Source organism: Hibiscus syriacus, unplaced genomic scaffold (assembly GCF_006381635.1).
Source record: "Hibiscus syriacus cultivar Baekdansim isolate YM2019G1 unplaced genomic scaffold, ASM638163v2 tig00111330_pilon, whole genome shotgun sequence".
Lineage (NCBI taxonomy): Eukaryota > Viridiplantae > Streptophyta > Magnoliopsida > Malvales > Malvaceae > Hibiscus > Hibiscus syriacus.
The window spans coordinates 7,133,426-7,155,695 of NW_024063059.1; the positions used below are offsets into that span (position 1 = coordinate 7,133,426).

Below are 22,270 nucleotides of genomic sequence, written 5' to 3' on the forward strand. Positions count from 1 at the left end.
CATTGACAGACAACTTTTCTCGACTTAAGCTATGCTGTAAATTAGGTTGGGAGATAGTTCTTTGTTGCTAAATCACAGCCAACCTAGGTCTTCTTCTTGACTTAAAGACATCGGTTTAAAATTTAACCGAAAAGTAGTTCCTCGCTACTACCATGTGGTTGATATGCCCTCGACCTGAATGGAATCGAACTCGAAATTTTTCATTGAAATATAGCCCTTATCGCCTTGAGCTATGTTGTGAATAGTTCATTTAAGTGAAGGATGGCTCATCTTCGCGGGTCTAAGCCGGTCATAATTCTTTAGATGACTCCCCTTCATGGGAAAGTCAGGTGAGGCGTTCTTCAAGTGACTCTTCTTTGCTAGAAAGCCACATGAGGTAGTCTGTCAGCCGAATATCATCCGTCGTAGAGTTGAAGTCTGGCTTGAAAACTTTAACTGAAAAGTAACCACTCATCGCTGAATCCGTTCTGAATTGGCTATTGAAGTTGACTGAATTGGCTCTCGAACCTGATTAGAAGTTGATTCTAAGATCTGTCGATCTTTCTGTAGGTCAAGTTAGTTAAGGTGAAGTTTATCGTTGCTGAGTTAAGCAACCACCATCGATTTTTTGAAGTTGCTTTTAAATCAAGTATCCTTTGTCATGAGGTTGAAACTTTACTCTAAAGTTGCAAAAACTATGTATGCAAAAAATGATAAATATGATGCTATTAAGTGTGTCTAAGATGTATGCACAATGAATTAGTTCTTGTTTTATTTTTTGGACAAAGTCTCATTCTTTGTCTGCTGGTATTGTCCTTGGAATTGATCATGCCCCAACACTAACTGGTTCATGGAAAATATCTGACATTTGCTCATTTGTTAGCTCAATCCAATGATCTTTCCCTATTGATTGTATGGATCAATTTGAATCTAGAGATTCTTAAGCGTTCTTTTAGCCTTTTTTTTACTCGAGGGAGTAAGACTCTTTTGCATTTCAATTGATGATCAACTACTGAAACTGGTTGAATCATCATTTTAATTGACACATCAATAATAAGTGAAAAGCTTTCTTACGTGGCTTTGAAGCTTAAATGACAACTTCTACAGCCAAGGCTTCCTCTTCCAGTATCCGTTAAATTATTCTGATAGTCATGGAAAAAGACTGGCGAACAAGCAGGCATACTGCCTTGAAATTATATCAAGCACTCTCAGTGCTTCTTGTGAGTTCTCACCTTCTTGTACTCGTAGAGTACTTTGAATTTCTTGCATGGGAATCTTGGCAATAAATCTTATCTTTACTCTAAATGTCGTTGAGTTATAAGTGTCTTGTTTTCTTCTTTTCACGCTCATTTGGGTTGTCATTATCATCAAGGCTTGCATTCTTGTTGTTTCTCTTTGATATGTCATCCTCAAGTACAACAGTAAACTCATGCTTCAGGAGGGGCTCGATAGTGAACGATTTTCTCGTCATCACGAGCTAAACTCTTTCCAGCCAACTCATTGTTGTAAGTCTCTTGCACCTTGCTGGACAACCATCTTCATAGTAAATAGACACATTGTGCTGGATAAAGCAACCATTTGTATTGTTCATACTCACTTTGAAATGATTGGTTAGGATGGTTATTTTTATCCCTTTGATCTAGTATTACGTCTAGACATGGATTGTAACACTACCTTCTCATTCGCAATGTCAAGCTCTGTTTTGATAGAAACTACGTCAGGAGGCATTGGTGGTGGAAAGAGAAGATATTGGAAACCTGGAGATGCCCCACATCGTTTGAGGTCCTTCAACCTATTTTTCGAGAAACTATGTGTTGTTTGAGATATATCTCATTTTTTAAAAGGTTTAGTATAGAAATGATGTCAAAGCAATTTAAGCAAAGTATCAAATAAATGAATCACACAAGTTTTTTTTCAAAAGTTATAGCCCTTTGACAAGTGTCAAGATCCATGGGTGATATGAGAAGGCAATGCAATTTAGTTTTGATTTTCATGATTTTCAAATAGGATGTAAACAAAATAGCGCAACTGATGCATTCCACTGTAAGGCTCTTTAGAGAGCATTTCTATTTCAGTTCTCAGGAATCTTCCATTTGTTCAAGTTTCGCAGACTCCTTAAGCAGAGATAGCGCCAAAATATCGATCTAAAAACAAAACCCCTGAGTGCTTTTATGTAGTCAACTATAACAGATGTTTCCTAACTCCCTTAGTCCACCTTTCATCAAAATTTAATTTCAAATCCACGTTTATTCCATGCCTTATAGTCTTTCTTTAAATTATACTTTATTAAACTTGATGTCCTCGTTTTAGATTTTGTTGGAAGATTCATCTCGACACATAAAAACAAGTGTCATGATCTGAATGTACTCGTATTTATAAAGTTAGGGAACTTAACATTTCCCATTACTTTAGCAGAATACCCTTAATTAAAGGATTCAAGTGCAGAAAGTCTTCGACTTGACAAACTCAAACGAAACTCACTTCATAAAGTTCGGACATTACAACTATAGCTGCTTCAGACATTACCTCCAAAGATTAACAACCTACTACTTACAGCGGAGTGCACCCAACATTGTTAAAATTAATATCTCATTAATTATTCGATTTTGAGATTTTCTAAGTTTTTCATGAAGAATCTGTTATAGTATGAGTACCAGTGAAAATTAGAAAATTTCACCTTTAGAGCTAAACTTCTAAGCAACTGATATAAGCCAAATTTATCTATTCCACCATTCAATTTGTGAAAATTGTATATCGTCATAGAATGTCTTTAACAAACATGCAAACTAACTGGTCTTGCAATGTCATGCATCGAAGATGCCCCATCTTGTCTACTTCCATACTTGTACGTGTGAGAAAATATTTTTTTCTTTTTTCGGGTAAAAGATATAGATCTTATTGTTTTTTAAAGAATTTGATCTCAACATATGTCAAAAGGCTATAACCTCATTTCTCAATATGTTCATTTCATTATACTTGATATTCACTGGATTTCAAACAATTTTCTATTACTCAAAGAAATGTCATTTAAAAAAAGGTTCAAGCATATAAAAGATAAATTCAAACAAGACATCATTTCATAGGTAACACAACTCTGAGGTAATATCGATGATCTCCTCTTGTCTCATCCCAAGACACCCTGTTTCTCGATTGTGGCATTCACTTTTCATATGCATATCCAATTGCAAAAACATCTTCTTCGGCAGTGTCCTTGCTTTCATCGTAAAATTCCAGCTCTTTTTTGTCCATCATTAGCTGGATCAAGGCTCTAAATTCAACACATTCTTGTACATCATGTTTGTCCTCATTGTGATAACAACAATAACTGTCACCTTTGTAATCTCGAGTGCTAGGATGCGGCGTAAGAAACCCCACATTTATCATTTACCTCCATACCCTAGTTAGAGTTGACTTTACTTTGGAAACTTTGGTTTTGACCTTCTTACCCTTTTTCTTGGTGATTGCATTTTCTCCATTCTCTTGGTGATTAGACAGAGGGTTCTACACAACGTTGTATGACTCTGAATTGTTGAAATGCATCCAGTTCTTGTTGTGTATTCTTTGGAAAATCCTCTTAAAGGCGAAGCAGTTTTCAATAGCATGCCCTGGAACACCGCCATGATATTCACAGTGTGCATTTTCATTATACCACATAGGGTATGGGGGATTTAGAGGTTCCTTTGGATATGGTGACACCTCATGTGTGTCAAAAGATTATTGATAAAGCTCCTTATATGTCATGGGAATATGATCAAAATGCTTATTTCCTCTTTCACTCATTGATTCCCTCGAATCTTGTCTAAAAGTACCTGATGGTACATTTACAGTTGGTTTTGATTTAGAGATCGTAACATTTTTGTTGGTGTTGATGTTGTTGATCTCTCATTCTCTCTTCTTCATATGAGGTTTTCTACTTGACCTACCTCTTTTTATCTTTCCTTGCTTAATGGTCATTTCCACCATCTTTACTTTGACTTCCTCATCAAAATCCGGAATATGGTAATAATATGGATTATTTTGAGGTTGGTTACAAAGGCCCGTGCTTTCGCGGCAGATGAATCTCCTTGAAGTCCTGGTAAGATTCCAAGTGAAATAACCAACTGTGGAGTATGTGGTACAACCAACCCCTCAGATGCCCCTACTCTAGGAGCATTCATTTGATTTAGGCCAGACAACCTTGAAATAATATGGTCAACCAATAAATCTTGGTTCCTAGTGATGGAATCCAAGGTATTTTGTTGATTTTGACTTATTTTTTCTTCTAGATCCTTCTTTTTCTTTGAACGGGTATTGTGAAGATGAGGTGTGTCCAATGCTTGAGGTGGTATGTCTAGTGTTTTTTCCTTTTTTGATGAGACATTTTCTGTTAGTTAATATGAATTTAAAGAAATAAAAAGAAAAATATGCAAAATATGCATGAATGCATGATGCATGAAATTTCGAGGCACTGATCCAAAAACGTGTTTATTATTATAAATAATATTTATTGGGACAAAAGTGTTATTTCTAAGAGATCAAAACAACTCAAAGGTACATTTTTGACTAAGTCCTATGCACCCCGAACGATCTCTAATAGATTGACAAGTCTTCTTACTTCATCTTTTAGTAGCGTATACCTTGTCAAACCACCCCGGCTTCTCTGGCCAAACCGTGCAAGTGGCGTGCCACTTTCTGTACCTGTTCTAGGAAGTCACGAATAACTGCATCTCTAACCTTCACCATTTGCTCAGCCTGTTCCCAACAGAAACGCCATTGGAGTCCTCCATCGAAAGGGACTATTTGAAGCTCATTTGCTTGTTTCTTGAATTTACCCATAATGGCCTCCAACTCAGCTATGGTTTTGTCATCCTGTTCTTGTTGTCTTTGAAGAGACCTCTCCGGATCGGCTACCTTAGTCTTTAACCGTTTGTTCTGGTGTTGGATTTCTAACAAACGTCTTTGGGAAGTCTTTAATTGTTCTTTCAGTGTCTCTTTTTCATCATGTCCCTCGAACTTCCTTTTCAGACTGCTGGCTTCACCTTTCCAGTACTCAGAAGATCTTTTCAAGCTAAAGTTGTTCTGAACTTGCTCTTGATACCCTTTTTCTTAAATCTTCCAATTCAAAACATATTTTCTTCTATTTCTTTTCCAGTTTATCTGCTCGATCCTTTTGAGTATCGACATCTAACTTCCATTGGAATTTTTTGGGTTCGAGTTCCCTTAGTCTTTGTTTTTCAGATTTTCCTTTTCAGTTTTGAATTCCTTCTTTGCTATCTCTAATTCAGAAGGAACATGTTTAAAATGCTCTTCCATGGTCTGAGTATCCTCATGATCTGGTATGAGAACGGTGTCATTCTTCCTTAGCTTCCTCCATTCTATATAATCTAGAGTAAGCATGTCCTTAGCAGTTACGAAATTCGTACGAAATATCTTCTTCCATGACTCATCTATATCTTTGACCTTCTTCTTATAGTTGTTCTCATGGTATGCAAACGCTGATCCAAATATCTCAGGTGTAACTGGGAAAAACCGACGTGCCCCATACTACTGGAGTGCTAAAAGCAGAGAATAACCAACTCCTCCCCATAACCCAAGTAATATTATGATTTCTGAGTCTCCACATTGATAAAATATATCACTATGAGTCAGCCAAGGGGCTCTCCAAACAATGTCCTTATTTTGAAGGTGCATGAATACATTTACCCATATTTCCTTCGGAATGCCTTCTTGCCACTTTTGTGTAAGGAATTCCTCCAAAGGAGAGTAAGTGGTGCTGAATCGGCGGTAAGAAATCCCATCAGTCTTCCAGAAATGACTATGGATCCAAATCTGAAGAAGTTGTATGCACCCTATAAATTTTCCTCCCCTGGTCTTTCTACAATGGTTAAGTGAATGAAAAGTTTCAGCTAAGATTGCTGGAGCAGGGTTCATTTGCTTAGGTAGTTGTTCGAACAGTTCCACCACAACTCGCTCTATATATCCCAAAGTTTTTGGGAAAATAACCTAGCCATAGATACTCAGTGCAAAAAGGTCAATCACCTTCCATTCATCTGGATGATTCTTCACTACTTGCTTGATGTGGGTCAAAGCAATTCCTTCTTCTTTACCTTTGTGTTGAATCCGGTCACTTGCCCACTTTTCATCTACCCTTGCAAATTTTGACAATCAATTCTTGAAAGGCTGACTTTTTATATATTTGGTATAGACCCGGTCTATTCTGATTCCTTCACAATGTAGTAAAGTAGTATACTCCTCAATTGTGGGCACCATGTCTTCTTGGTTGAACGTAAAGTAATTGTACCTCGGAAAATTGCACCAAGGCTCGAATTAGGGGCTTGTCTATCTTGAAAATGAGCAGATGTGCAATATCATTGTACCGCTGGCAGAACCTTTGTTTTCTGTCATTTTTCCAGCTGTCCCAAATGCTCCTCAACTCTTGAACATCGTTCTGTTTAAGGCTGACGGCAGCATACCCAACAAGATCTGACACATAGTTACTTTGCATATTATCTCCCTTTTACTTCTTAGTCTTCTCTAACCATAGACGGTCCTTTGCATTTTTCACCTCTTGCATTACAAATCTTTTGTCCATTAATGCAAATTATTTGAGTTTAACGAATACCTTTTGCGAACACCACTTCTTTAAATGATGCAAATGATAAAAATAAAAGAAAAACAAGATAAAAAAGAAACAAGTTAGTAAGATAAAATAATAATCAAAATAATAATGTAAATAAAAATTCCTACCCCACATGCTTATTATTCCTACCCGGACATGATCTCTATCCCGCATGTTAAATTTTTTGAATAAATCCTAACCGCATATATTTCTAGTTCGCATGATTTGAACATAAAATAAAGCAAGGAATAACTCAAATAACCTAGGTTTTGAAATGAAGTTTTGGGTGGGCTCTAATTTCTTGCAGTATCCCAGTTTAGGTTATAAAAAAAAGTACCCAAGTTCTCCTTGCTGGTACCCGTTGAGTTTGCCAAACCCTCAGTCCTAAGCTCATTACAAGCTCATACGACCAAGTTAAACTCGAAAGGACACATTCCCTTATGTCTGTACAGATAATAAATTCACACGAAGACATAAGGTATATGAATCCTGAAGGTTACTTCTAGGCATATACGGAGAATAAATTCCCACAAAAGTGTCGCTTTCACCTCCACTTATGAAAGGGTTCGGGGCTCAGGTATAGAGCCTGAGGTGAATTTTTTAAAAGCTAAAATCATTAAAAAAAATATTAGTACGACTATTTATATGAAAAATAATAATCAAAGGTAAAAAAATAAAGATCGAAAAGATAAATTCAAATTTAAAATTACAATTACAATTACAATTACAATTTTCTCTTAAGAAGATAACCGGAAATTAATTTTAGCCTAACTCACTTACCTGTCCCCAACAGAGTCGCCAAGCTGTCGTAACCGTCCTTCGGGTGGGCCCGAAATTGAGCTTTGTCTTAAATAAATGTGTTAGAGCCGACACCGATCATTAGGTTGACCAGACACCTAAATTTACCATCTTACCTGATCTGCGTTTTACCAGAAATAAATTGGATCCGGGAGTCGATTACAGTCAAGGAAAGATTAGCACCCTGGTACTGCCCTTTCAGTACAATTTAATTTCTCGGTTGTCTTAGTTGTGAAAGTTAAAATTAAAATTAAAATTTAAAATTTGATTTAAATTACTTACATTTGATCAACTAAAATTCCCCCTAAAAACATGTTAAAAAATGTTACATTGTAAAATAAAATAAATTAATGTTAACTAAATCAAAGAGAAAAATTAAAAAAGTTGAATTGAGAAATAAGAATAAAAAGAAAGTTAGGATAAAAAGAAAGAATAATAAAGTAAAATAATATTAAAAGAGAAATAAATAAAAATGAAGAAAATGTTAAATTTCAAAAGAAATTTAAAATAAATAAATAAATATATTAATATTTAAAAGAAATAAAAATAAAATAAAAGAGAAAGAAATGTTAAATTTTAGAAGAAATAAAAATAATAAATTTTTAAAATAAAGAATGAAGATGTTAAAGGATCAAATTGGAACAAATTAAAATTTACGGACCAAATTGATGCTAAAAATGAGTTGCAAGAGAAAAACAAAATGTAAGAAGACTACATTGTGAAATATCAAAATTTTAAACAAGGATTAAATTGAATAAATTCAAAATTCAATGGTAAATTCACAACAGGTGACCAAAATGAATTACCCATCAAAATTCCAAGGACTGCAGAAATAAATTAAAATTTTCATAATCACAGCCTAGTCCCCAATATAAATACCCCCTAAAACACAAAAAAAAACTCACTATCCCTCATTTCTCAAAACACCCTTCCCCTAAATTCTCTCAACTTTCTTCTTTCTCTCCCCCGTCATCCTAGGGCCGGATACCCCTCAGGCGACCAACCGCCATTGTTTCGTCGTATCGGCCATCGCCTCCGATGGTCGGGGACCTAAAATCTACCCCATTCAAAAGATCTCTACACCCTAAGGTCGAAACCGACCCCCAAACATCACGAAAACGCCTCTATTGATGTAGATATAGGAAAAAAAAACTTTTCGGGTTTTACCTTTTCTCGACGAAGTCTCTCGTTCCTACTGACCGTTCTCCTCCTGGTGTTAAAAATCGAAAAGTATTTTGGTTCTTTTGTGATTTTTGTGTCTTATTGGTTGCTTCGTTGTTGTTTTTTGTTTTTGATGTTTTTTGTTGCTTTTTCCATATATGTTGTTTCGCTCTTTATGGTTTTCCCTTGTTTTGATGGCTTGGTCGGAGGTTTTTTATAGCCTGGAATCCAATCGTTGTAGCTCCGAAAGGGGTGGGATCTCTGTCCGATTCTTTCGTTGGACGTTCGACCGAGTGTCATTTGTGCGAGCTGTTACACTGATCTTGCGAAAATCCCGGCCAGTTTTCGAACCGTGCTAGAGCATGACCTCCACGCGCGCTGCCACCAGTCACTTGGTCCCTCCATGCGGTACCCTTGACATTTTAGGGTATACACAACCCTAACCCACTATTGGGCTTATTAGGTTAGGTCAGGCCTACCCCTAACCGGGCTTGCTTGTTGGATCAGGTCTGCTTTCTCGGTTGGGTTGCACTCTTAACTAAATGGACTCTTGGACCTGAAAAACAAAAAAACCGAATAAAAATAATTAATAATAAAAATATAATAATAAATAAAAATAATATAATATATAATGAAAACTAATAATATGTTTTAAAAAATTATATATTATATATGTTTCCCAAAAAAATCATTTTTAAAACTATATATTATATATGCTTTCAAAAATTATTTTCAAAACTATATAATATATATGCTTTCAAATATTGTTTTCGAAACTATATAATATATGTGTTTTCAAAATTTGTTTTCAAAACTATATAATATATGTTTTCAAAAACTGTTTTTAAAACTATATATTATACATTTTCAAAAATGTGTTTTCAAAACTATATAATATACGTTTTCAAAAATATGTTTTTAAAACTATATAATATATGTTTCTAAATCGTATTTTCAAAACCATATTATATATTTTTAAACCAATTTTTAAAATTTTATATTATATGCTTTAAAAACGTTTAAATTATATGTTTTCAAAAAATATTTTCAATAACTACATTATATTATTATATATGTACTAAATAAACCCCGGACAAAAATGAGTGATTACATTAATATAAACCTTTTATTTTCCATATTCGAAGAAACGTTGAATAAAAATCGGATCAACCAACTTAACTGACCCAACAGAGCGATGTTGAGTCAGTTCGATTAGGTCCTATAAGACTCAAGTCTTTCCATTAGTCGGTTGAAGGGTCGGTTGCTGAAGTTCGTTTTCCAAATTTTTTTGAACCAAACCAACCGACATCTCGCCCCTACGCCACGGTATGTTAAAGTTTGATGGCTTATGAACTACTTTATCAGTATTTCTCTACATAATCTTGAACCAAAAGCTATTCTAATATAAAACTGGGTTCATTTTTTCACGACTTCAACAGTCAAACTGTAAAGCAAGGGGTCAGCTTGCTCATTCAAAAGCAATCCAGGACCCGACGCGAGTCAATCAAAAGGCTCAGTTTATCATGAACTCGATTGATTGAGAACAAGAGAATTGAAAGCTGAAAATTCAAATGCAAAAAGGAAAAAACAAATAGAAGAAAGTTGAAGAAAATTACCTACGATTCAAGATGGAGGTAAAATAATCCAATAATCAATAGCCCTTTTCTTTGTTGTTAATAGAAGGGGAAGTTTCGGTCCAGATTGTGGTGAGTATTGCGTAAAAAGAGACGAGCGGTGATCTGGTTCTAGTTTGAAGCAGAAGGCCGCCGGTGTGGTGGTGAGCACCGGAGAGTCTGAGTTGAGGCGGCGCCGCCTCCGCCGCCACTTCTGTCAATGAGACTGATAAAACAAGGGGGGAAATAAGGAGGATCAGAAACTTGGAAAAGGAAAGAAATGTTACGGACTTAGGCAGGGCCGGTTCTGATTTTTTCTTGGCCAAGGTCAAAATTAAAAAATGAGCCCTAATTTAAAAGAATATTAAAAAAATATGCAATATAAAATTTTAATTAATTTTTTATTAAATTAAATAAATATTAATTCATTACAATATCAAAAATGTCAAAAACATATTTAAGCATATAAATACTTAAAAAAAACATTGCCTTCGAGCATTTCTTGATGCAAAATCATTGATGATAGTGTCAACATCAATGCTTTCCAACATATTTTTCTCAATATATAACATAGTTAGCCCATTCAATCTTTCTTGTGACATTGTTGACCTCAAGTAATTCTTCAATAATTTCAGCTTTGAAAAACTTTTTTCCGCGGATGGTACCGTTACCGGTATTGTTAATAAGATTCGATAAGCAATTGAAACATTAGGATAACAATCTCTAGCATTAACAAACTCAAGAACTTCAAGCGCTGACATGAATACATCTGGAAAAGTCAATTGCAACACTTTCATTTCAGAAAAAAAATCATCTGCATCAACATCCGACAAATTATTATGAGAAAAAATAATCTTAAAATTATTGCAACGTTCTTTTAATTTATTATCATCTAATGACTTCAACCTTGTAGAATCAATTAAAAATCCAAGATAATTTTCAAAAATCTTTAACTTCTCAAATTTATCTTTCAAAGAAGCGATCGCCATATCAACAACAACAAAAAAATAATTAACTTTATAAGACTCCTCTGCTGATTGCATTTCTTCATCATGGTCATTCTCATCAAATTGTCTTTTTTCTAAAAATACAATGCTTAGTCAGAAAAATTGGCTCTATGTTCATATCTAATGCAATACTTTTAGCAATATCTATACTAGCTTCGAACCCCTTATTTCTATAGTTTTCAAAATATGACATTACACTTTCCAACTCCTTTATGGTAGTATCAATGGCCATTGATTTAGATTATAATTTCTTACTTACCGTGTTGATAGCAAATAAAATATCATACCAGATAATCATTCCAAGTAAGAATTCAAAACTTTGAAGGGCACTAGTTAAACTTTCTGCTTCACTTTTTGCTTTTGCATCATTACCACAATATTCATATAATTGTAACAAACCTAACCTTATTTTAGGAGCATGACATTTAATAGCTTTGACACTTTTAATTCGACTTTCCCAACGAGTATCAGATAAAGATATCACAGTTTCCGGAACATTATCACATAAAATTTTCCACCTTTTGGTAGAACTTGCGAACAATGAATATATACGTTGCACAATCCCAAAAAAAGAAATAGCTTTAACACAAGAATGTGTCGTATCAGAAAGAGAAAGATTAAGATTATGACAAGCGTGTGGCATATATAAAGCTCTAGGATTTATTTCAAGCAATCTCTTTTGAACACCTTGGTGTTTTCCTTTCATATTAGAATCATTGTCATATCCTTGGCCCCTCACATCATCAATGTTCAACTCTAGAGATTGCAATATATTTACTAATTCATTGAAAAGCCCCAATCCAGATGTATCATCCACTTTCAAGAACTCTAAAAAGTACTCTTCTATTTTTACTTTGTTGTTTGACATATTTACGCATCGCACTATTATAGTCATTTGTTCTTGATGACTTACATCAAGGGTACAGTCAAGAATAACAGATAAATACTTTGCCTTCTGGATGATCTTTAGAATAGAAGTTCTAATACTATGGGCCAAAAGAGAGATTAGTTCATTTTGAATGATATGACCAAGATAATGATAATGAATATTTTCATTTTGAATACGTCTAATATGGTCTTTCATAGGCAAATCAAATTCAACAGCCATTTCAATTAATCCTAAAAAGTTTCCATTATTCTCATAGTAAATTTTATCACTAGATCCTCGAAAAGTTAAATTATTTTTAGCAAGACATTTTACAACACAAACTATTCTTATTAAAACTTGCCTCCAACGTTCTTTCTCATTTGAAATTTCTTATTGTAAATCTTTATCAAGTGTTTGATTAGTTTTTAATCTCACTCTTAATTCACTCCAAATATTCATGTTAGTCATATGCTCAATACTATTTTCATGTTGTTCCAGTCTCTCACTAAGATGTTGTGGCGGGTTAATGAACGTTGCTCTTGCTGAATAATCAAACCTAGAAAGCTCTAGACTCGATGAAGAATAATGGGGAATGAATAAGGGAAGGTCGTGGCAGCAAGTAGGGTTCTTAGAGTTTCTTTTAGGTGCTGGAAACAAGGTAAGAAACAATATTAAAACAAGATAAAGAAAGATAAAGGAATTGCAAATAAAATAAGATAACCAAGAAATCAAAAGATCTCTCTTATGAAGGTGAACGGTAAAGATGATTGATGGCGTGGATGGATATGTGGAAAATTGATGGATAATGTCCTATCGAGCCCTCCTAGTCACAATGAAAAGGCAAACACGATAATATGGCTCTAACCAACCCTCCTAGTCGCGATGAAAAGGCAAATTGGAGTGTGAAGATTAATCTCCCTCACAAGAACTTGAAAGAACTCAAGGAGAAGAAGCTTCGAAGGCACAAGGCAATCAGCACTTGCAAAAACGAACTCTCATTGTATTATTAATCAAAGAAATTTTCGTTTACAAAGTTGAATGAAGCCTCTTTTATAGGGGCTGAGTTCTAAAGGTCCTAAATAAATAATGAATAAAATAATAATAAACTAAATATGTCTTAACTCTAATTCCTAATAAAATAATAATAACTAAAAATAATATTTTAACCCAACCTTAATTCCTAATAAAATAATAAATCTAATCCTAAAAGATAATGCATCATCCTATATTAAGTTATATTACAAATAATCAATAAAATATTGAAAATGCGTAATATTTACAAAATCCTGTATTAATCCCGTATAGGATTTTCTGCATGCACCGTCTTCAGTAAAATGGACGTATCTTGAGTTCCCGATATTGGATTGATGCGATTAAAGAACCGTTGGAAAGATAAGAGATATACGGTTGTATATTCAGAAGACATATTAACTAAATAAGATCATTATCCCATTCAAAAAGTCATCGTAAGTCTGCTTCTGTTCTGATTTCTTTTCCTATGCTTGGACGAGTGGATCATTTGGAAGAGTTATTACTTCTTCCTTTAATGTGAGCCTTGTGATGAATGTATAATCCTACCTTTCTTCAAAAATATTCAACCTCGAATCGAATAGATGTGCTTTGAATCTTCGAGACTTTGTTCTTCTAATAGGTTCGAGTAGAAACATTAGTCCAAAGAAGCATGTATTATGGACTTTGGTGCATGTATCATTCCCCCACTCCTCAAAAGGATTTGTCCTCGAATATTTAGAATCTCATAAATCATGACTCTTCATTGATATGGCATAGTGATTAGGGCTTTCAGGTGGTAACCCGTCAGGAGGGTCAACTAGCACTATTTGACAACTCTTGGAGATGGAAGATGGTGTGGGCCAGTCTTTTGTTTCTTTTACTTTCTCATCCTTTACATGGATTCCCTGTGCACAAACTATAAAGCCTGTGGAGTTGTTCAAGTCATGTTTCATCATTAATATGGCGTCATGATTAAGGCTTTCTTGGATGTAGCCTTTTTGTAACAAATCTAACTCTTTGGTTTCTTCGAGATTGTATGTTTGACGAGAAATAATAGAACCTTGAATTAGATTGGTTTGGCATAGTTTTCCTCTTTTCGGTGGTAATTCGTTAGGTGAATCACCTAACACTTCTCGGAAATCCTGTAACAAACATGAAAACACACTAGAAAATCCTTGTTAATGTTAGAAATCGAAACAATTGATTCCCTAAAGTGAACAAGAATAGAAGGTTATTTGTAAAGAAGGTTCTCTCTCAATTCTTTTTTGCTCACACATAGATTTTGAGTCACTCTTTTCTTCTCACAATTAGGTTCACTCACCTCCCATGAGTCATTATTCTTTTGGCTTTTGTAACTAGTGACCTCTTTTGCTTTTGCCTCTTTCTCATCTTTTTTTTTTTTTTTTTTGCTTTCCCTACCTCCTCACAAATTATCATTTGATCTTTAGGGGCTAGAAGTGTGTCATTCTTTGCTGGTCGTTCTTTCTCCTTGTCATGTTTGTCATCTCTTGGCTTTTTTTTAGAATATGGAGTAGAAGATGAGGAAGGATTTGAAGGATTACCTTGGTAAGAGGATGAAATACCTTGGTTATGTTCTATGAATCGAAATCTCCTTTGGATTTGTGCTTCGATTGTCATTGCTTTCTTTAGTGTATCTTCAAGGTTTTCATACACCTGGAGATCAAGCAGATCAGTGATGTTTGAGTTTAAGCCGACGATGAATCTTAACACGTTGGCCTCTTCTTTTTCGATTATGTTAGCGCTATTGAGTAAGGACATCATCTCCTTGTAGTAGTCTTCAACTGAACTTCTACCTTGTCGAAGTCGGTGTAGTCGTAGTTTAACTTCTCGTGTATAATGTACCGGTAGGAATTGCTTCCTCATGGTTTCCTTGAGGTCGGTCCAAGAAGTGATTGTTGGAATTTGGAAGTTCTGGATCTTTTTCCTTGTTTGCATCCACCAAGTTCGAGCATATCATTTGAATTGTATGGTGATGAGGTGAACTTGTTTAGCTTGGGGGCAGTCATGGTATACGAACATTAGATCAGCTTTTTTTTCTCATTCGATGTACCTGTCTGGATCGTTGTCTTCTTTGAAAGACAATATCGTGAACTTTGGTTTTGTAAAGAGTTCGGGTGTTTGGAAACGTGGCTGCTCTCGTCTGGGTACCAAAAGTTCAGCATTGTTTGGTCTTGGATTCTGGTTTGGTAGATCCAGTTGTGGTTCTTGTAATTCTCTCACGATTTCATCAAATCTTTCAACTTGAGTCGTGAGTTGGGCAAGTACGACTAAGATAGCCGTAAGTGACTTGTTGTTTTTGTCGCCCATCCTGAATCATAACACTAGAAAGAAAATTTTAAAGTAAAATAAAAATAAAAGAGAAAATTCAACAAAACAAGAAACCTCACAAGTCACTCCAAGAAAGTAACACAACGAGAGGCAAGTAAGCCAATCTTGTACTCTTTAAAACTCACTTTACCAAGTAGTCTTCCACAGTTCGTATCGGAGTTTGATTACTAGCAAAGGCGATATGAAAACCTAAAAGTTCTAACAGGCCAAACAAGGGTTAGACTCCAAGAGAACGAGAATGCAAGGAAGGAAGAAGCATGCAAACTCTTTAATCCTACTAACACAAGAAAGATAATGTGTTAGATAATGCAAAAGAACAATAAGAAGGAAAAACAAAAGAACCTAAAGCACTAAGAGTCAAAGAAAAAAAAGAACCAACCCAGAAACCTAGAAAACGCTTGATCAACTTGAGAAACGTTTTTGAGGGGGTTACTGGTGTCCAAAAAATTTGGAAAACTTCTTGAATGTCTGTCGATGCGTCAAGAAACCACCTGTAAAATTTCAGAAGCAAATACCTTCAGTAGTATCCAGCAGACTATGTTGAACGGTGAGTCCTCAAACAATCTGTTTTTCTTGATCGCTTTGTTCGAAGGTGTTCTTGATCTCAAGAAATTCTGATTTTTTTGTGTAAATGATCTTCAATATATGAAGTTGCAATCTGAACATTTTCACCACGAAATTCCTCCTGTAGAATTTTCAAGAAATTCGACAAGATCCTAGACCGAATCTGCCAATGAAACTTGAAGGATGTATTGGAAGCCTCTTATGAACTCCAATTTGGATTAATTTTGGACTAGAGATTTCTATTAGGATGAATATGATATACAGAGAAAATCAGCCCTAAATACCTTCGTTTACAATTTTTTTTGAAATTTTGGCTTTTTTTTTGCCTTCTCTTTTGTTAAAAAAATAGAAAACTAACAAGAAAGATTTGAATCTAAATTAAAATTATATAAAAAGAACCTGAAACGATGAATCTTCTCTGAACTAGCTCCGTTGGGATACCTTAACAGTTTTGTGTGCAAGAACAAGCAAGATTGCTTGCTTCTTTCCAAGAATCGGCCCAAATCTGATACCAATTGATAGGGAAGCGGTGGCGGGTTAATCAACGTTTCTCTTGCTGAAGAATCAAACCTAGAAAGCTCTAGACTCAATGAAGAACAATGGAGAATGAATAAGGGAAGGTTGTGGCAGCAAGTAGGGTTCTTAGAGTTTCTTTTAGGTGCTGGAAACAAGGTAAGAAACAAGATTAAAACAAGATAAAGAAAAGATAAAGGAATTGCAAATAAAATAAGATAACCAAGAAATCAAAAGATCTCTCTTATGAAGGTGAACGATAAAGATGATTGATGGCGTGGATGGATATGTGGAAAATCGATGGATAATGTCCTATCAAGCCCTCCTAGTAGCAATGAAAAGGAAAACACGATAAAATGGCTCTAACCAACCCTCCTAGTCGCGATGAAAAGGCAAAATGGAGTGTGAAGATTAATCTCCCTCACAAGAACTTGAAAGAACTCAAGGAGAAGAAGCTTCGAAGGCACATGGCAATCAGAACTTGCAAAAACGAACTCTCGTTGTATTATTAATCAAAGAAATCTTCGTTTACAAAGTTGAATGAAGCCTCCTTTATATAGGGGCTGAGTTCTAAAGGTCCTAAATAACTAATGAATAAAATAATAATAAACTAAACATGTCTTAACTCTAATTCCTAATAAAATAATAATAACTAAAAATAATATTTTAACCCAACCTTAATTCCTAATAAAATAATAAATCTAATCCTAAAAGATAATGCATCATCCTATATTAAGTTATATTAAAAATAATCAATAAAAATATTGAAAATTCGTAATATTTACAAAATCCTGTATTAATCCCGTATAGGATTTTCTGCATGCACCGTCTTCAGTAAAATGGCCGTATCTTGAGTTCCCGATATCGGATTGATGCGATACAAGAACCGTTGAAAAGATAAGCGATATACGGTCGTATCTCCAGAAGACATATTAAATAAATAAGATCAGGATCCCATTCAAAAAGTCATCGCAAGTCTGCTTCTGTTCTGGTCTTCTTTTCCAATGCTTGGACGAGTGGATCATTTGGAAGAGTTGTTACTTCTTCCTTTAATGTGAGCCTTGTGATGCATGTATCATTTATTATCAAGATTACCCCAATTTCTAGGATCATAAATGTCCACAATAGGGACTAAGTGTTGATCAATCCCAATATCTTCAACATTAGACTCATTTTGTTCATGATTATGGACATTTAAATTAGAAACGTCACCATCTATATGATTTAGGATTTCATGGAAATTTGCATCAGTAACACCTAGATTGGTACAATTTGAAGAACTATCAAGATTATTTAAATTCCTAGCAATATCATTTAAATTTTCATTAGAAGGCTCTCCTACTCCACTTTTAAAGAATTTATCAAGTGCTCCCTTTTGTGATTCTATTAAATCATCTATTTGTTTTCTTTTTTTCTTTTTTCACTACCAAACAATTATTTTTTAGGCAACATTATATAACAATGCAACTAATGTAGAAAAGAACAATAACACCTGTAAATGGAAGATCCTCGATCGAAGTATTTATACGCCAAATTCGCAACACCGTAATGATTGAACTTAGAAGAAAGATGAAGTATATGCATATCCACGTTTGACATTTCATATCCAAAATTTATGAAACAAAAAAAAGAGAATAAGTTTATATATAATTTAGAAATATATAAAAATAAAAAGAAAAAGAATTTGGAAACACAAACTTACTTAGGATTTTAAAAACATCTTCAATGACCACAATTGATGATAAGTAATTGTGATTTTGTGTTTGTGAATTGTGAAAAATATGAGAAATTGAAAATTGAGAACAATAAAAAATAAGTTAATTTTACTTCAATTCTCTCCTATCATTTATAGGAAATAAAAAGTAACCGTTATAAACATTATGATTAATTTAGTTTTTAACATTATGATGAGAACATCTAATTTAAACGTTTAAAAAGTTTACACTGAACTTGCATTAATGTACATTAATATTTATGAGCTCTCTTGAATTATGTAAGAAAATATTATATTAATATTTATGGGTCCTGCTTTTAATTTAGTTTTATTAAAGTATGATAAATTAATATAAATTAAAATTATGGACCCTAGGCGGGTGTCCCTCTTGCCCCTGCCCAAAGCCGGCCCTGCTTACATTGTAAATTTACCTTGTATTTTAAAGTAATCGGTTTCGATGTTTAAGAATCGATACTTTTTATACGTGTATTGATACTTTCTGCGTGCATCTCATTTGGGAAGCATACTGGACCAAAAGTATCGATACATATTCAAGAAGTATCGAAACTTTATGTTTACATATTTTATCATTAAACCGATATATTTTTACCACTTACATTGCAAATTTACCTATTACTTTAAAAGTAATCGGTTTCAAAGTTGTAAGAATATATACTTTTGATACGTGTATCAATACTTTCTGCATACATCTCGTTTGGGAAGCATATTGGACCAAAAGTATTTATACATATACAAAAAGTATCGAAACTTTATGTTTATGCATTTTGTCATTAAACTGGTATATTTTTACTTCTTACGTTGTAAATTTACCTATTACTTTAAAGTAATTGGTTTTGAAGTTGTAAGAATCGATACTTTTGATATGTGTATCGATACTTTATGGGCGCATCTCGTTTGGGAAGCATTTTGGACCAAAAATATCGATATATATACAAAAAGTATCAAAACTTTAAGTTTATACATTTTGTCATTAAATTGGTATATTTTTACCTCTTACATTGTAAATTTAGATATTACTTTAAAGTAATCGTTTGGAAGTTGTAAGAATCGATACATTTGATATGTGTATCGATACTTTCTGGGTTTATCTTGTTTGGGAAACATACTAGAGCAAAAGTATCGATACATATACAAAACGTATTGAAACTTTATGTTTACACATTTTGTCATTAAATCGGTATATTTTTACCTCTTACATTGTAAATTTACCTATTACTTTAAAGTAATAAATGTTGAATTTGGTACTTATTAATTATACAGACCTAAATATGTTCCAAGAAATAAATGTTGTACGCACCCTTCAACTACCACATCCTAATATAATTGAAAGCACCAATGAAGCATGTTGTTTTATGAACCTCTACTTACTTACATCTACTCCTGTTGGGACCACTGAACTTTTCTAAAACAAGCAAACTTTTTTTCGTACTTTTGAACCATTATTTATTGATCATACTGCATCAGACAATGTTAATCCAACCGAGGAATGCCATGAAGTACTTATTGTTGATGAATCTAAAAGATTGGTTGGTCAGCTCTTCTCTTCACATGAGGAAGTTTGGGATTTTTACAAGGAATACACACGAAAACATGGTTTTAGTGCACGTCAGGGAACAACATGCCTTAATAGGAAAGGTAATGTGAAGCCACAAAAAATTTGTTGTTTAAATGAAGGGTATCGAGTATCCAAAGTCAATATTGTTGATCGTCAACGTGTTCACACGCCAGACATAAGAACCGGATTCAAGGAAAAAGTCTTGATTACATCAACAAATACAAACTATCAATGAGTTATGCGTAAGTCTTTTCAGGAACATAATCATGCATTGTGCACAACTGCTATGACACCATTTATGCGTTCAAATAGAGTTGTGAGTAAGGATGATGTGGATGAGGCAACAACATTGAAAGATGTCGGTGTTGGGAAATCACAAGTAATGAATTATTTAACGCATGAGGCAGGGGTTATCATAATGTTGGATTTACACATAAAGACCTATACAATGCACTTCAAAGAGGTAAAGCAAAGGAAATCATCAATGGGGATGTCAATGCACTAATTACTTACATTGATTATAAGAAACATGATGATCCCGGGTTTTTTATGACATACTTGGTAGATGAATCAGGGGCATTGCATAATCTTATTTGGGCTGATTCTACATCGAGATAAGATTACACGTGCGTCGGTGATGTAATTGTGTTCGACACAATGTACAAAGATAATTTGTATGGTCGACCAATTATGCCTATTGTCAGTGTCAATCATCAACATAGCACAATAGTGTTTGCTACTGCCATAATCGCTGACTAAACATCCCAATCTTTCGAGTGGGTGCTGAAGACTTTTTTACAAGCCATGATAAATAAATCACCTATTTCAGTTGACATAGATGGGGATAGGGTAATATAGAGGGCTATCAAATCTATTATCCCTTTTGCTAAGCACATAATATGTTCTTTCCATCTTTCTTGCAATGCACAAGCTAACATTAGTGTCCCTAAATTTACAACATCACTTTCAAAATGCATGGCTTCCTAGTGGACAACAAAGGAATTTGATACTCAAATGTGTTCAATTATTTCAGAATTCAATGTCGAAAAACATCTATGGGTGATTAAGAAGAGAAATTCTCGGCACTTATGGGCACAAGAATATCTAACCGGTCATTTCTTTGTCAATATTCGTTCAACACAAAGGTACGAGTCTATGAATGCTTCACTCGTGATTACTTAAGTTTGTAGACAAAGCCCTTCCAGATCACAAAACTGATTAACCTCGAAAGTCATGCTGCTAAAATTTATATGTGCAAATCAGGAACATATTTATTCCTTATCACATGAATGTCAAAATTATATTTTTGACAAAGTACAAAGAAAAAAACAAGAGATTTGAAATCAGTTTTGATGTCGGTATGAAAACCCTAACATGCTGGTATAGAAAATTCGAGATAGTAGGATTCCATGTCGCCATCAACTTCACGTTTTGAAGCAATTGGATTACACATCTTTACCTAAGTCTTTGATTCTAAATAGGTGGACTAAGGATGCGAAGGCTTGTGCACCAAGTTTTGTTGACTTAAATGTACCCCCAGAAGTAATGCAAATGGAAAGGTTCACTTCTCTATGTACAACATCAAGTCGGTTATGCTACATTGCATCAAAGATAGATGCATCTTTCAAAACTGCAAGAGATGAGATGAAAAGAATAATGGCCGAATTTGAACACTCATTTGGTTTGAATGATTCAATTAACTGAAGCAGTGTAGTAAACAACGTTCGTGACCCTAAACGAAAACAACAAAAGTGAAAAGATGTAGCAAAGAACAAGGTCGAGAAGAAAATTAGGCGATATGGGTTCTGCAATGGCGAGGGACATAAAAAACTAACATGTCCTCAAGTCAAGCTCAGTTTGGAAACAAGTACACATCCTACATCAACTGATGTTTTTGAAGACGAAATGGAATGCTCGACCAGTCCCGTAAATGATGAAAATGATGTGAGTTATTATATCTATTTTACTATGATGTCTTCAATTTTCAATGCTTATTTATAATTTCAATCTGTCTATTACGTCTCATGACAACGACGACATTTGGAATATTGCAAATCCCGATCTACATATATCGTAAGTATCATCATAACTCATGGTATGTATAACAACCATGTACAACAACCTATTGCTAATTTTTCTCATCTCATACATAATTGCATTCACATAGAAAATTATAATTCACATACAAAATTTGGCTTACATCATCACATATGTTTTTTCATGTGTCTCATGCAAGCCACTGTCAATGCATCTATCCTTTGATTTTGATCGTGGCTTATGAGATCGTTTAGTATTCTCATACGATCCCAATCTCCAACAACCTATATTCAAATTGTCATTATGTTAACCACATCATTCAATCTACGACTTTTAACATTTTAACCGCAAAGTAATTTTTCATTCCACTTACCAAATCATCCGTTGACCCTCTAGCAAGGATCCCTTCCATCCGCATCATCACATAAATACCATAATCATGTTTGTTAAAAACTTTGAATACCATACATGTCAAATATAAA

General features: G+C 34.2%; 2 pseudogenes; both read right to left on the minus strand.

The window, feature by feature from the left end:
- LOC120158643 overlaps positions 1 to 10,343 on the minus strand; it is a 56,094-nt pseudogene extending 45,751 nt beyond the window's left edge.
- LOC120158759 lies at positions 10,188 to 22,206 on the minus strand (annotated as a pseudogene).
- Between the last annotated feature and the right edge of the window lie 64 nt (positions 22,207 to 22,270).